Source organism: Thamnophis sirtalis, unplaced genomic scaffold (genome assembly GCF_051295495.1).
Source record: "Thamnophis sirtalis isolate CommonGarterSnake01/CBP01778 unplaced genomic scaffold, rThaSir2_p1.2 scaffold_9, whole genome shotgun sequence".
Taxonomy (NCBI): Eukaryota; Metazoa; Chordata; class Lepidosauria; order Squamata; family Natricidae; genus Thamnophis; species Thamnophis sirtalis.
In genome coordinates this window covers 27,209,970-27,223,534 of record NW_028261389.1, presented here as the reverse complement: position 1 = coordinate 27,223,534, position 13,565 = coordinate 27,209,970, and positions in this window count along the sequence as shown.

Genomic DNA, 13,565 nt, shown 5'->3' with positions numbered 1-13,565 from the left:
ACATTCGGATACATAGAAGCCAACTTTTTAGGATCTAAATGCCATCTATAGAACATCTTGTAAAAATTTTCTCTCAGATTTTGAGCTTGTGTAAATTTCACATTTCTTACCCAGATTCTTTCCCATGTATCCAACATTATTGGTTCTTCAATATTTTGAGCCCATTTTATCATACAATCTTTAACTAATTCTGTTTCTGAATCCATCTGTATTAATACATTATATATCCTCTTTATATGCATTAAGCTTTGATCCTTCCTTCTTGTTAGTAACTTTGCAACTAGTAGTTACTCAGGTCCATAGTCCTCCCCCTTCCAAAATAAGTTTGTATATGTGAGTGTGTATCAAAACCGTTCTTTTGTTTTATTCAGGTATTCAGCTTTTAGATAGTTTTGCCCTGTGTGGAATAGATGTGCTTGATTTATTTCTTCATTTCTTATAAACTACAAAATCTAGTTTACAATCATCTAGCAAGCCAGCCGTATTCACTTTCATAATCCCAAATGTTCAGGCATTATTCTTCACTGTACTTTGTAAAGCCCATTACTTCTCCAAACAACAATATGAACTTCAGAGGCTTTGTGGGAAATGTTCCCTGTGCCCGCACTGTTTCTCTTCCACCTACAAAGTATTTCTTAGTTTGCCTATTCCATGTTAACATCCCTGCCATGCTGCAATTCTTACTCTTTCTGTACTCAACCTCCGCACATGGCTTGAATGACACTAATCAGCTATGTGGGAGGAAGAATATTAGTACAGTAACTGACAATGTTCACTCATAGCTGGGAAGAACTACCTTAGCAGATAAAGAAAAGATTTAACAACTATTTATACAAGGTCTCTTCTAATAACACAATACAACAGCAGTAACAAAAAAAAATGACTCATTGCCTGAAGAACCTGGAGATACAAGTGGGACAACTTATCTGAAGAAGAAAAAGAGTTGGTGCTCTTTACTTTTTTCTTTTCTTTTCTTTTCTTTTCTTTTCTTTTCTTTTCTTTTCTTTTCTTTTCTTTCTTTTCTTTTCTTTCTTTTCTTTTCTTTCTTTTCTTTTCTTTCTTTTCTCTTTCTTTCTTTTCTTTTTGGTTATGAATTTAATTACACCATGTATAATGACTACCAGGCAAATGGAAAAAGAGAATGAAAAACCTGATAAACATTGAATGATTTCCATCAAGGTCTTTGCTTCGATTCTGATTGCCTCATTGTTTTTATTATTTATTTTAAGACACTGCAAACATGAATTAGAAAGTTTGGGTCCTGATTAATTTATGTCAAAAAGACAGAGTGCAAAGGACATTTGCACCACAAAGACTTAAATATGGGAGGGAACTGTCTCCAGCAATTAAGCATGGATAGAACTGAATTTTGTAACATTCAGTGGGTACTGAGGCAAAAAAGTGACAATATTTATTTAGAATTCTTATTCCTTATATCTCAATTTACAGTTGGATGAGGGTCATATATGACCATAAACCAGAGTTTGTTTAATCAAGATTTACTAAATTATATTTTGAGTTCATATAATTGTCTGTTGCAAACCATGGCTTACCATTCACAAGGTTGAATTCACACAATCAATATTATCACTCTATATTCCAAGAGACTTCCATCTCTGTCTCCATCACCATTAAAAGCAGAATTTAAAAAGTTGTTCCAAGATGGAATAAATTATCTGCTTCTTTTTGATAGATTTTTCTAAGATGGTATCTTCTGAGACAAACTATCTTCCCTTCTGATGGGTTAACATGACCATTGATTAACATCTCAAAAGGTTGGGAAAAGTCAATTTATACTCTCCAGCAGAGGTTCTCTATAGTTTGACACACGTACCTGTCTTTCTTAATGATGCTATATATTAAACATGGTACCTTTTGCATATAAGGAATAACATGCTTTCATGCCTGTAGTAATTGTATATATTATTTTCTTATTTGCTACCAGACTGCCCAGAAATGTATGTATGATATTCCCCCTCTCAATGTGTTCTAGGTATGCCTGTCTGAACAGGAGACAATGATCACTGACTTTCTCTTAACTGAAGTATGGGATCAACTAGATTCCCATCAAAGATGAAAATGGCTGGTTTGGATTATGGCTGGCCTGGATGATGGTATGTGCCACTCAATCTGGGGTTGATGGAAGGATCCAACCCATTTAGAATGGAGGAGTAGCAGTTAATATGAGAGCCACTGAAAAGGGAATCTAACTGTAACTATCATTGGTTGCAGGATGCTTCACTTTATGATCAGGTGTGTTTGTTTGTGTGTGTGTGTGTGTGTATTGTACAGAACTGTATTTTGGATAATACCTTGGTCCAGTGGTGGGTTTCAAATAATTTAACAACCGGTTCTCTGCCCTAATGATTTCTTCCAACAACCAGTTCACCAAACTGCTCAGAAAGGTAACAACCGGTTCTCCCGTAGTGGCAGTGACGTGCAGTGAGCTTCATGGACAGTGAGGCAAGTGTGAAAGCCCCCCCCCCTGAAGCCCCGGCGCTGCGTCTGCCATAGAGCGGAACCCTCACCGGCCATGAAGGTCACCGCACGTCACTCGGCAGTTCAAACTCTGCTCTGCAGCCCAAACTTTCTCCTCCCAGCAACTTGGCCTGTTGGACACAGTGGTGGCAGGGGAGGAATGGGATGGGTGGGCTGGCTGGCTGGGGAGGGGGGAGCCCTTTAAAGCCCTGCTGCCGCGTCATCCCAGCAAGACTTCCTTTCAGCTCGCGGTTTCCCTTGCCTGCCTTAACCAAAGCTTGGCGCCCTGCCTCGGCTTTCGCGGTCTCCCTCTCTCAGCTGTGCAGCAGTGTTGGCGGCAGCTCTCGGCCTACGGCGGCAGCGTCGCGCAGGCTGTGGAATGAGAAGGAGGAAGAGGAAGGAACCAAGAGAGGCGTTTAATGGGCGTGCGCCCCACACCAGGACCGTCATTGCGCCTCAAGCCATGTTTCTTCCTGCAAAGCCCTTCGGGCAACCCGAGAGCTCCACCTGAAGGACTTTGCAGGAAGAAACACGGCTTGAGGCGCAATGACGGTCCTGGCTGTGGGGCGCACGCCCAGTAAAAGCCTCTCTTGGTTCCCTCCTTGGTTCCCCCCTCCCCAGCCAGCCAGCCCACCCAGCCCATTCCTCCCCCCGCCACCACTGTGTCCAACAGGCCAGGCATCTCACGTTTATGGCGGACATAAACACGAGACACCTGGCCTGTTGGGACACAGCGGTGAGAACGTCCCTGCCGCCTCTGCGCTCCGCCGCCTCCCCCCCGCCTCCTCCGACCCCACCACTGTGAAGAAAGACACACACACACACACCTCACAATAAAAAAATTACAAATTAAATTACAATAAATTTGAACCCCCCCCCTCCCTCCGTCCGATCCAGCTTTTCCAGCTGTGGAAACTCTCTCAACCCTCCTCTTGTCCACCCAACATAAGCGTGCTCAACGTAAGCGTGCTCATAAGGCATGATTCACTGCTCCCCGATCAGGAGGCGGGAGAATCAGTGCCTCTTTTGCATATGAAAGTTTTCGCTTGTTAACTCCTCCTTAACTTTTAAAAGATGAAAAATTCCTTAGGCAAAAGGGCCCCCGAGTTCTCTGGCCTCCTCCCATAGTTAACACTGAGAGCAGACACCAAGCCACTCTGACTTTGAATCTGGTAGCAACTACCCTGGCTTTAATTATTTAAAAAAAATAATTTAAAATTCTTTCTTTTCCCTTAGGAGACTGGTGAGGCCCCGCCTCCCCTGCCTCTAGTGACTGCACATCCCTGCGTAGTGGTGCGAACTGGCTGAATCCCACCACTGCCTTGGTCTATCTAAGAGGAAGAGCAGCATAGCAATGAAAATAAAATAACATAAAATAAGCCTAGAAACATGAATAGGTGCTACATGAATAGAAGTTACTTAAAAATCTCTTCTGTCAAGAACTTTATAATTAGAAGTTTCTCTAAGGACAAAAAAAAAGTGGTTTTGGAGCTACATGTTGGACTTGGACTTTCAGTTGACCACCTCTGAGATGGGGAACTATTTGTGCTTTCAGAAATCACCAGAATTTATGAAAATTATGACCTCAATGGTCCTTATATCAAACTTTTCCAATCTCCAATTCCATCCCCATAATATGCAGCCGACAAGCCTAGAAATGTGTTAAGTACAACAGATCTAGAAGGTACCATGTTGGAGAAGATACCATACATCAATCAATTTCATCTGTGATCTAGTTGTATAACTGCTAGCACACTTCTCTTTGATAGAGCTGAAGCCAAAGATGAAGTAAAGTGATTCATTATTTATCCTTAGTAATAGACCAATAGAAGAAACAAAAACAAAACAGTCTCTGTGCCACAACATTTACATGTTAACCAAAGTAATGTTAATGTTAGGAAAAACCTGAAAGAAAACTTAAAGTTATTTATAATTTATTATTTAAAAAAGACCATAGTTTATTTGATTTATTTTCTGTTCTAATGTATAACTTCTTATTCACTTATAATTTATTATTCCACACATAACAGCATAATGCATCTGATTCATCTCCTTGTTTGGTGATTTCATAGTCCCTTCGGAGTTGTTATAGTTTTCCTTGTTATAGTGTTTCTTCCCTGCTCAGACACCGAGGAAGCAAGATTTATATATAGTACCTCCTCATAAAGAAACTGTTTCTTCAATGCCACAATATTATTTCTGTTGTCTTTCCTGTGTTATTTCCCAGCCTCCAAGCTTAGTAACATGATGTTCAGCTCCCAAGGCAATATTCCAATGTCACTGTTATGAGATCAGCTGACATGTTTATTGTGAAGGAATCTATTACTATATCACTGAGGAAGACTCAAAGGCTCAGCCAAGGAGATGCCAACTCTGTGTTATAGAAAGGAAGGTAAGGTAAATTACTTGCTAAGTATCCTTGGAAAAGAAATGAAAATAAAATGTCCATTATTATACTGCCGCTATATAAATCAGTTCTACAATATTGTTCTATTTGGAATGCTTTATGCAATCCTGGCTACCTCTTTAAAAATGCATTTCACAATGTTTGAGAATCCTAGTAATTTTTCAGCTTGGAAAGGACAAGTGTGCCATATATAGAGAGAAGAAATAACCTAGAATAGAACAACAGTTGCACAAGATTTTTGTCTTTTTCCAGAACCAGAATAGGGCTTGAAACAATGAATGTTTAACAATATCATGATTTATTGAGTAAGTAGACCAGAGGTAGCAGGCCATTGTTGAGGGACACCTTGACCTACCACATCTAAATGCCAAACTTACTTAAGAACACTCTACATCAAATGCTTCATATACACTTTCCTAAAATTAGTATAGTTGTAGTTTACTCCAACTGACAACATGTGAAGAGAAATTTTAAAACACAATCAAGAATCACATTGGAGGTGAGGGGAGGTGTTACATCGGCGGCAGTAAAGACGAAGAGGCTTCTGAGGTAACCTTCATTAACCGTTTTTTACAGGCAAGAACAGTAACTGTAAGTAGACCAGCACCTCTCCTCCGTCTGACAGCCTTTTATATAGAGCTGTCAGACAGACGAGCCAATAGCCTTTCGTATGACAGCCCGGCAACTCGCAGGCGCGTCTGATTGGCTAAGACGCGCCTGGCTGCTGCCGAGCTATCATTAGTAAGTCCTCGGACTTACGAGGCTATTACACTCCTTCCCCCCCCCCAGCGATGCGCCTGCGTCAGAAATGGCGCAGGCATAGTCGCGTAAGTAGGTGGGGGGATGGCGGACATGCCCTGAACGCCTCAGTTTTACTGCAGGCGTCGACTGGAGAGGATGTCCCTGTAAGAACTCCTCCCTGCGGGGAGTGGAGCTCCAGGCGACGTCAGAAGAGCGGCCTGGTTGGGAAGGCAGAACTCAAGGACAAGGTAGGCTGGCCGAAGGGGGCGCGGTCGAGGATGGCGGTGGATTTGGAATAGGCCGGTAGGCGGCCTGGGACTGGGGAGAACTGGGCCTGAGAAGGCCTAAACTGTTGGGAAAGTTTATTGCGGGCTCGGATGGAGAGGCGGAGGACGGGCCAACAATGAGCGGATGCGACCCGGAGGCCCTGGCAGGCTGGCCTGAATTGGGGAAGGCCATTGGATCGTCTGTTTGCGACCACTGTTGCGGAACTGGGGCCGGTTGCGAGGCGTCGGTGGCCGGCCTCTGCGGGACGGTTTGAGCTGGATCTTCGTGGTCGTGGCGGCTCCTCAATTGATCCAGGTGCTGCCGCCACATGGTGCCATCGGATATTCTGGCCCTGTAGGAGACGGGTCCTGTTATCTCGGTGAGGGTGGCAGGCACCCACTGAGGATCCCCAGAATAGTTGCGAGCCCAAATAGTGTCCCCGGGAAGGAAGGAACAGGAGGGAGACCCCAGGTTGCCAGGCTGAATTCCTGAATAGAGGGGGTGTAGTCTATCCAGGGTGGTCCGCAGGCGATGACCCATCAGCAGCTCCGCGGGCCTTTGCCGAGTTAGTGGGCAAGGTGTGGAGTGCTGTGCCATTAAGTAAGCGTCCACCCTTGCCTGCCAGTCGCCTTGGTTCATGCGGCCCAAAGCCTCCTTGGCCGATCGGACCACCCTTTCCGCTCGGCCATTGCTGGCTGGATGGTAAGGGGCGACTGGCGCATGGCAGATCCCTTGGGTGGCCAGGAATGTTTGGAAGACAGCAGATGTAAATTGCGGGCCATTGTCGGACACAACTGTGTCCGGCAACCCATGGGTAACAAACAACCGTCGCAGGGACCGCACCGTGCTCTCGGCTGTGGTGGAGTGCATTAAGACCAGCTCCACCCAGCGAGAGTAGGCATCTACAGCCACCAAGAATACCTGGCCGTGGAAGGGCCCCGCAAAGTCTATGTGAATGCGGGACCAGGGCCCGCGGGGTATCTCCCACTCCCGGGAGGGAGAGGAGGGGGGAGATGGGTGGGATTCCTGGCATGGGACGCAGCGGGCGACCCAGGCCTCGATCTCGGAGTCCAGGCCGGGCCACCACACATAACTGCGGGCCAGCGCCTTCATGCGCGCGACCCTGGGGTGATCGGCATGGAGCCGCTGAAGGACTTGGTTGCGGAGGACCAATGGGATGACCACGCGGTCGCCCCAGAGGAGGCAGCCGGAGTGGAGGGAGAGTTCCAGCTGGTGGGACTTGAAGGCCTGGCAGTCCGGGCGGACAGCCTCTGTAGGCCAACCTCTCAGGACCCATGCCATGACTTGAGAAAGGACAGGGTCAGCTCGAGAGTGGGAGGCCACATCAGTGGAGGTCAGGGGCAGGTCCAGTTCGGCAATGGAGAGGACCGAGAGGCAGGGGACCGGCTGGGGGTCCTTGCAAGGAAGGGGGCAGCGACTAAGGGCATCGGCATGCCCTAGATGCTTGCCCGGATGGTAGCATAGCGCGTAGGAGTACGCAGCCAGGAACTCTGTCCAGCGGGTCATCCTAGGGGAGAGGATGGGGGGGTCGGCCTATCGCCTGCCAGAAGCCCAAGGAGAGGCTTGTGGTCGGTGTATAGTGTAAAGTGCCGACCATAGAGATAGTCGTGGAACTTTTTCACCCCGGACACCGCAGCCAGAGCCTCCTTGTCAATCTGGCTGTAGTTCCTCTCGGTGGAGGAAAGTGTCCGGGAGTAAAAATCTATGGGGGCTTCTGAGCCATTGGGGAGGACGTGGCTCAGAACCGCCCCCAAACCCACGGGGGAGGCATCACAGGCCAAAGTCAGGGGCAGCTTGTCACTGTATTGGACTAAGACTGCCTCTGATGTCAGCAGGGATTTGCGTTCGCGGCTGCCCCAGCGCCAGGCCGCAGATTGGTCGAGCAACCGATGCAGCGGCTCGGCTAGTGACGCCTTGTGAGGGATAAATGGCGCGTAAAAATTTAGGAGGCCGAGGAACGCCTGGAGCTGCGCCTTTGAGGTTGCGGGGGGGAGCGTTCCTTATGGCGGCAATTTTGGAAGGGGTTGGGTGGATTCCCTGGGCATCAATCAAGAAGCCCAGGAATTCCACTTGGGGCACAGCAAAGGAGCATTTGCTGCGCTTCAGTTTTAATCCTGAGCCCCTAAAACGATCGAGGACCTTCCTTAAGACTTTGATGAGGTCTGAGTGGCTGCTTGCAGCGATCAGGACGTCATCAAAGTAGGGAACAACGCCAGGGAGCCCATGGAGCAAGCGCTCCATGAGGCTCTGGAAGATCCCCGGGGAAACGGATATGCCGAATTGGAGGTGGCGACAGTAGAAAGCCCCCCGGTGGGTGACGATGATCTGGGCAGCCACCGCATCGTCATCCACAGGGAGCTGCTGGTAGGCCTGCGCCATATCCAGTTTGGAGAAAATGCAGCCCTACCCCAAGGAGTGGAGCAGATGCTGCACGACAGGGACTGGATAGGGGTTTGCCTGGAGGCCAAGGTTGATCATCGACTTATAGTCGGCGCAGATCCTGATGGACCCGTCGGCCTTCACGGGGATGACTATGGGGGTCTCCCAGCGTGAATGGTCAATGGGCTCCAGCACTCCATGCGCCAGGAGCTTATCGAGCTTGGCGTCAACCTTTGGCCTCAAGGCAAAAGGCACCCTGCGGGCCTTCAGCCTGATGGGGGCAACCTGGGGGTCCAAGTTAAGGCAGATAGGGGTGCCCTTGTATTGGCCAAGCTGTCCATTAAAGATGTCAGCATAGTCCTTGAGGACTGCTGCTACATCAGGGGGCGTGTCCACCACACAGTGCACTCCTGTCAGGGATAACCCTAAAGGAGAGAACCAATCAAGGCCCAGGATTGAGGGAAGCGGTTTTAAAACAATGAGGGCTGGGAGGACTGCACACTGGCTCCCATAGGAAACCCGCACCCCATAGCACCCCAGGGTGGTAATATTCGACCCCTGGTATTCCCTTAAGATGGTGTCAGCTGGAGAAAGCTGGGACTTGGACACATGGGGGCAAAGTTTTGTGAATGTAGCCCAGGAGAGGAGGGAGCGGGAGGAGCCGGAATCGACCTCCATCAAGCAGGGGGAACCCTCAATGGTGACTGTAATGGTGATCTTCTGCGTACCCGCTGAGGCCAGGTTGATGGACACCGCAGGGGTGGCAGGCACATTATCGGTCAGGGCATAGCAGTCTTCATGGCGTGGCTGCTGGCGTCTGGCTGGTTGATTCTTAGGAGGAGGAGGAGGACTGTAGACTGGAGGTTGTTCGGCCGGTGAGAGAGGAGGCAGGCGGCCTGGCAGACCTGCGCCAAGTGACCCTTCTTGCCGCATCGGCGGCAGACGGCGGTCTTGAAAGGGCAGGTAGACCGGGTGTGAGAGCCTCCGCAGCCGAGGCAAGCATGAGAGGCCGTAGGAGCTCGGATCAGCACCGGCTGCTGTTGTTGAGGCCGGCGAGGGGTGGCCCGTAGGCGATCCACCTGGTCAGTATAGAATTGTTCAGGCAATGGAGCCAGTTCATCTATTAAGTTAGTAATATATGTAGATGGCTGTGGTGGTGCGGGGGCAGGCCCCGGCAAAGCTGGCAAGGCAGGCACAAGGGAGGAAGCGGCTGCTTGAGGTAGATAACAGTCAATCTCTACTGAGGAGAGGTTGGCAAGTTCAGTGGCACCCTAGACTAGGGTGACTTTAGGCTTCCCAAGGAGCCGGCGCCTCAGGAAAATATCCTTGAGGCTGCACACAAATTGCTCCGCTAAGTTGTCTTCCAAGTCAGGGAAGTCACATTGCGCCGCGGCGACTCGCAGAGCCTGCAAGAATTGATTCACCGATTTGGACAGCTTCTGCACTCGCCTGCGGTAGGCGAAACGGCGGGCGATCTGAGATGGGGTTGGGGCATAGTAAGCTTGGAGCCCCTCAGTTAATTCTTCCCAGGTCACATCATATACAGCCCTAGGGGCAGCGAATGAATGGGCCGTTGCAAACATCTCAGGACCGCAGGCGGTTAAGAAAAACCCGCACTTTCTGGCCTGAGAGTAGCCTTGCCGGTTGTTGGCGATGAGAAAGCATTCAAATCTTTCTAAAAATGTGGCCCAGGACTCTCTGGCAGTTCTGAACGGAGCGAAGGCTGGCATGCCGGCCATAACGGTTCGTGGCTGAGGCGGCGAGGCGGCTGAGGCGATTTGAAGCGCGGTTTTCTTGTCCAGTCTACGCGCCTAACACGATCGTTGCTTGCCCTCTAGGTCATGCTCAGAGCTGGAGATCCCACTGCTTGTCACCAGTGTTAGATCGGCGGCAGTAAAGACAAAGAGGCTTCTGAGATAACCTTCATTAACCGTTTATTACAGGCAAGAACAGTAACTGTAAGTAGACCGGCACCTCTCCTCCGTCTGACAGCCTTTTCTATAGAGCTGTCAGACGGACGAGCCAATAGCCTTTCGTATGACAGCCCGGCAACTCGCAGGCACGTCTGATTGGCTAAGACGCGCCTGGCTGCTGCCGAGCTGTCATTCGTAAGTCCGAGGACTTATGAGGCTATTACAGGAGGCCCAACCCCACAACCCAACTGGACTATAGTAAACTGGCAAAAGTTCTCACTTCTTGTTAGCAGATAAGGTTACTTTATGAGAAAGAATTTATGATTGAAACAATTAAATGCAAAAAAATATATGTTGGAATATGTGAACTTTGTCTATCTGTCCAGCTCTTCCATAATACTGAAGCTTCAAGTTGCTCAGTGAAATAGAAGAATAGCCACTCAGCCTGTCGAAAAAGGCTTGAAAGTGAATTGCATTCATTTTTATTTCTGCCAATCCCAAAATGCTGAGAACAAAGAGTAAAGGATATCATTTAATTAACAGCTGCAAATCCTGCAGTAAAAACACCCCCCATGTCTCATTCCACCCAAAAGGATAATAAAATGCATTTCTTGTATTGCACCCATCTGTGTTCTTACTTCCTGCTGTGTGCATTTATGTGCTCCACAGTTTCAAAGAAAAGACCAGTTTTGGCTTCCAATCTACTGCAAAACCAGAAATAGATTCACAGAGGTCTGAAACTGCTGAACCTCAGTCACTTTCATACAGTAGAAGGAAATAGGTGCCCACTGTGGGAAATAAGATGCTAGATTTGATGAGGCCTTCTCCTCTATTGAGACTGAGAATGTTTCTGAGTTGATTCCCTGTTTAGATATTTGGAGGTTGACATTTTTCAGAAAGTCGATGGGACAAAATTGCATTTGGACATGATCAGACAGAGACATGAGGGAAGGTCCTTAAGGAAGTATGGTAATGGGAGTAGCGCCCACAGTGTTTGGAGGAAATTCGTAACAGATTCATGTCTGTGGAGTCCTTAGTGCTCTGCAGTTCAATCCTGAGCTACATATATTTGTTTTTATTGGTTTAATGTATGAATGTCAAAGATTCATGTCTTTCTGGTTTCCTGCAAGAACTTCTAAACATAACACATAAATAAGGTGACCAGATTTTCAGATTGGTAAAGAGGGACACCTTTGACTGGGGGGCGGGGGGGCTTGATTAAAAATTCTATACGGAGCAACAAAAATTTTCATACAACGCAAAAATAGTATTGTAATTTTTTTTATTTCAACATAACTACAATTTACAAACATAAATTGTAACTGATGCCAAACATCAAAATTTTGATCACGTGACCATGAGGATGCTGCAACGGTCGCTAAGTGTGAAAATGGTCGCTAAGTGTGAAAAATGGTCATCAGTCACTTTTTTCAATGCCATTGTAACTTTGGTCACTATATCACCTTTCTTGCCACAGTTCTTAAATGAATAACTGCAGCTGATAAGTTAGTAACATAAGTGAATCTGGTTTCCCCATTTGACTTTGTCAAAAGGTGATTATAGGACACTGAAACCATCATAAATACAAATCTGTTGCCAAACATCAAAATTTTGATTGCGTGACCATGAGGATGCTGCAACGGTCGCTAAGTGTGAAAATGGTCACTAAGTGTGAAAAATGGTCATCAGTCACTTTTTTCAATGCCATTGTAACTTTGGTCACTATACCACCTTTCTTGAGAGATATAAACGAGACTGGAAAAAATGGATTGACTATATACAAAATAAATGCGGGATCAAGAAATTCCAGTTAGCCTATGCTTAAGATCAGGAATGATTTAAATTGTTTAAAGTTAACTTAGCAAGAAGAAGCTAAGATCAATGTAGAGATGTTATTAATTTTTTTATTTCTTTTTTCTCAATAGATTTTAGACCATGTTTGTTAAAAATCTATACCGTGTACGGGTTCTGGTACATTTTTTCAGACCTTCTAGACATTTTTTTCTTGGCTACATGAAAATGAAGACTTAATAATATAATTTGATGAACAAAATAGAGAAGAGGTAGCAAGAGAAGAAAGTCTGACTTTTTAATAGACTATGGCATGTAAAGCAAATTTCTAATTAGGGCTAAAGTTATTTTTAACTCATTCTGCAGAGATCTGGAAATCTTATCTGTTAATGCTATTTATCTTGTCCATGTGGGCATGATCTTTAATAACAAAACACAGATGCAAGCACAAGTTGTATGAATTCAGATATTCCAGAATTAAATCATCTGAGATGTGGCTCAGATTAAAACTCTGTCTTGGCTTATATTTTAAACATATGGTGAAGGCTATGAAAGGTTATGAAATTGTTATGAACACGGGAACTGTACTTAAAAAATAAACCCAAGAGCTAATAAGGTGGGATGGATAATAGAATTACAGTCTTGGAACCCAAGGAAGTCATGTATAAATACCCAGACAATAATAGAACTAGAGTATAGTTAATAGAGGCTTCAGCAGACATTTCTGAGTAAGATCAGGGAGATGGTTTATGGTTTATGGTTTTATTATTTATAGGCCGCCCTTTTCCCTGAGGGGACTCAGGGCGGCTTACAATATATAGGGAGGGGAGTACAAGACAGTGAGACATAAAACAATACATAAGTAAAAATAGTACACAACATTCATCATTCGGGTGGGGACGGATTACGATCTTTATCCCCAGGCCTGACGGGATAGCCAGGTCTTGAGGGCTGTGCGGAAGGTCTGGACGGTGGTGAGGGTACGAATCTCCACGGGGAGATCGTTCCAAAGGGTCGGAGCTACTACTGAAAAGGCTCTCCTCCGTGTAGTTGCCAGTCGACACTGACTGGCGGATGGAACTCGGAGGAGGCCTAATCTGTGCGATCTAATAGGTCGCAAGGAGGTAATTGGCAGGAGGCGGTCTCTCAAGTACGCAGATCCACTACCATGAAGGGCTTTATGGGTGGTAAGTAGCACCCATAACTGTATATTCTTAGCATTCGTTGTTTCTCTGTCCAGTACTTTTTAATGTGTATACTTCTTAAACTACCTATCAGAGAAAGAGAAATTTGTCTGCTTTTCCTTTTAAAGCAAAGTTAGCAGTCTTTTAACAGATGCACTACTGCTTCATAGTGCTTTACAACCCTCTCTAAGGGGTTTACAGAGTCATCTTGTTCCCAACAATCTGGGTCATCATTTTACAGATCTCTGAAGGATGGAAGGCTTGAGCCCATCAGGATCGAACTCCTGGCTGTGAGCAGAGTTAGCTTGCAATACTGCATTCTGCACCACCAGAGTATGTATTAGCAAAATAATTAATATAAGACAAATACAGGTAATCCTCAAT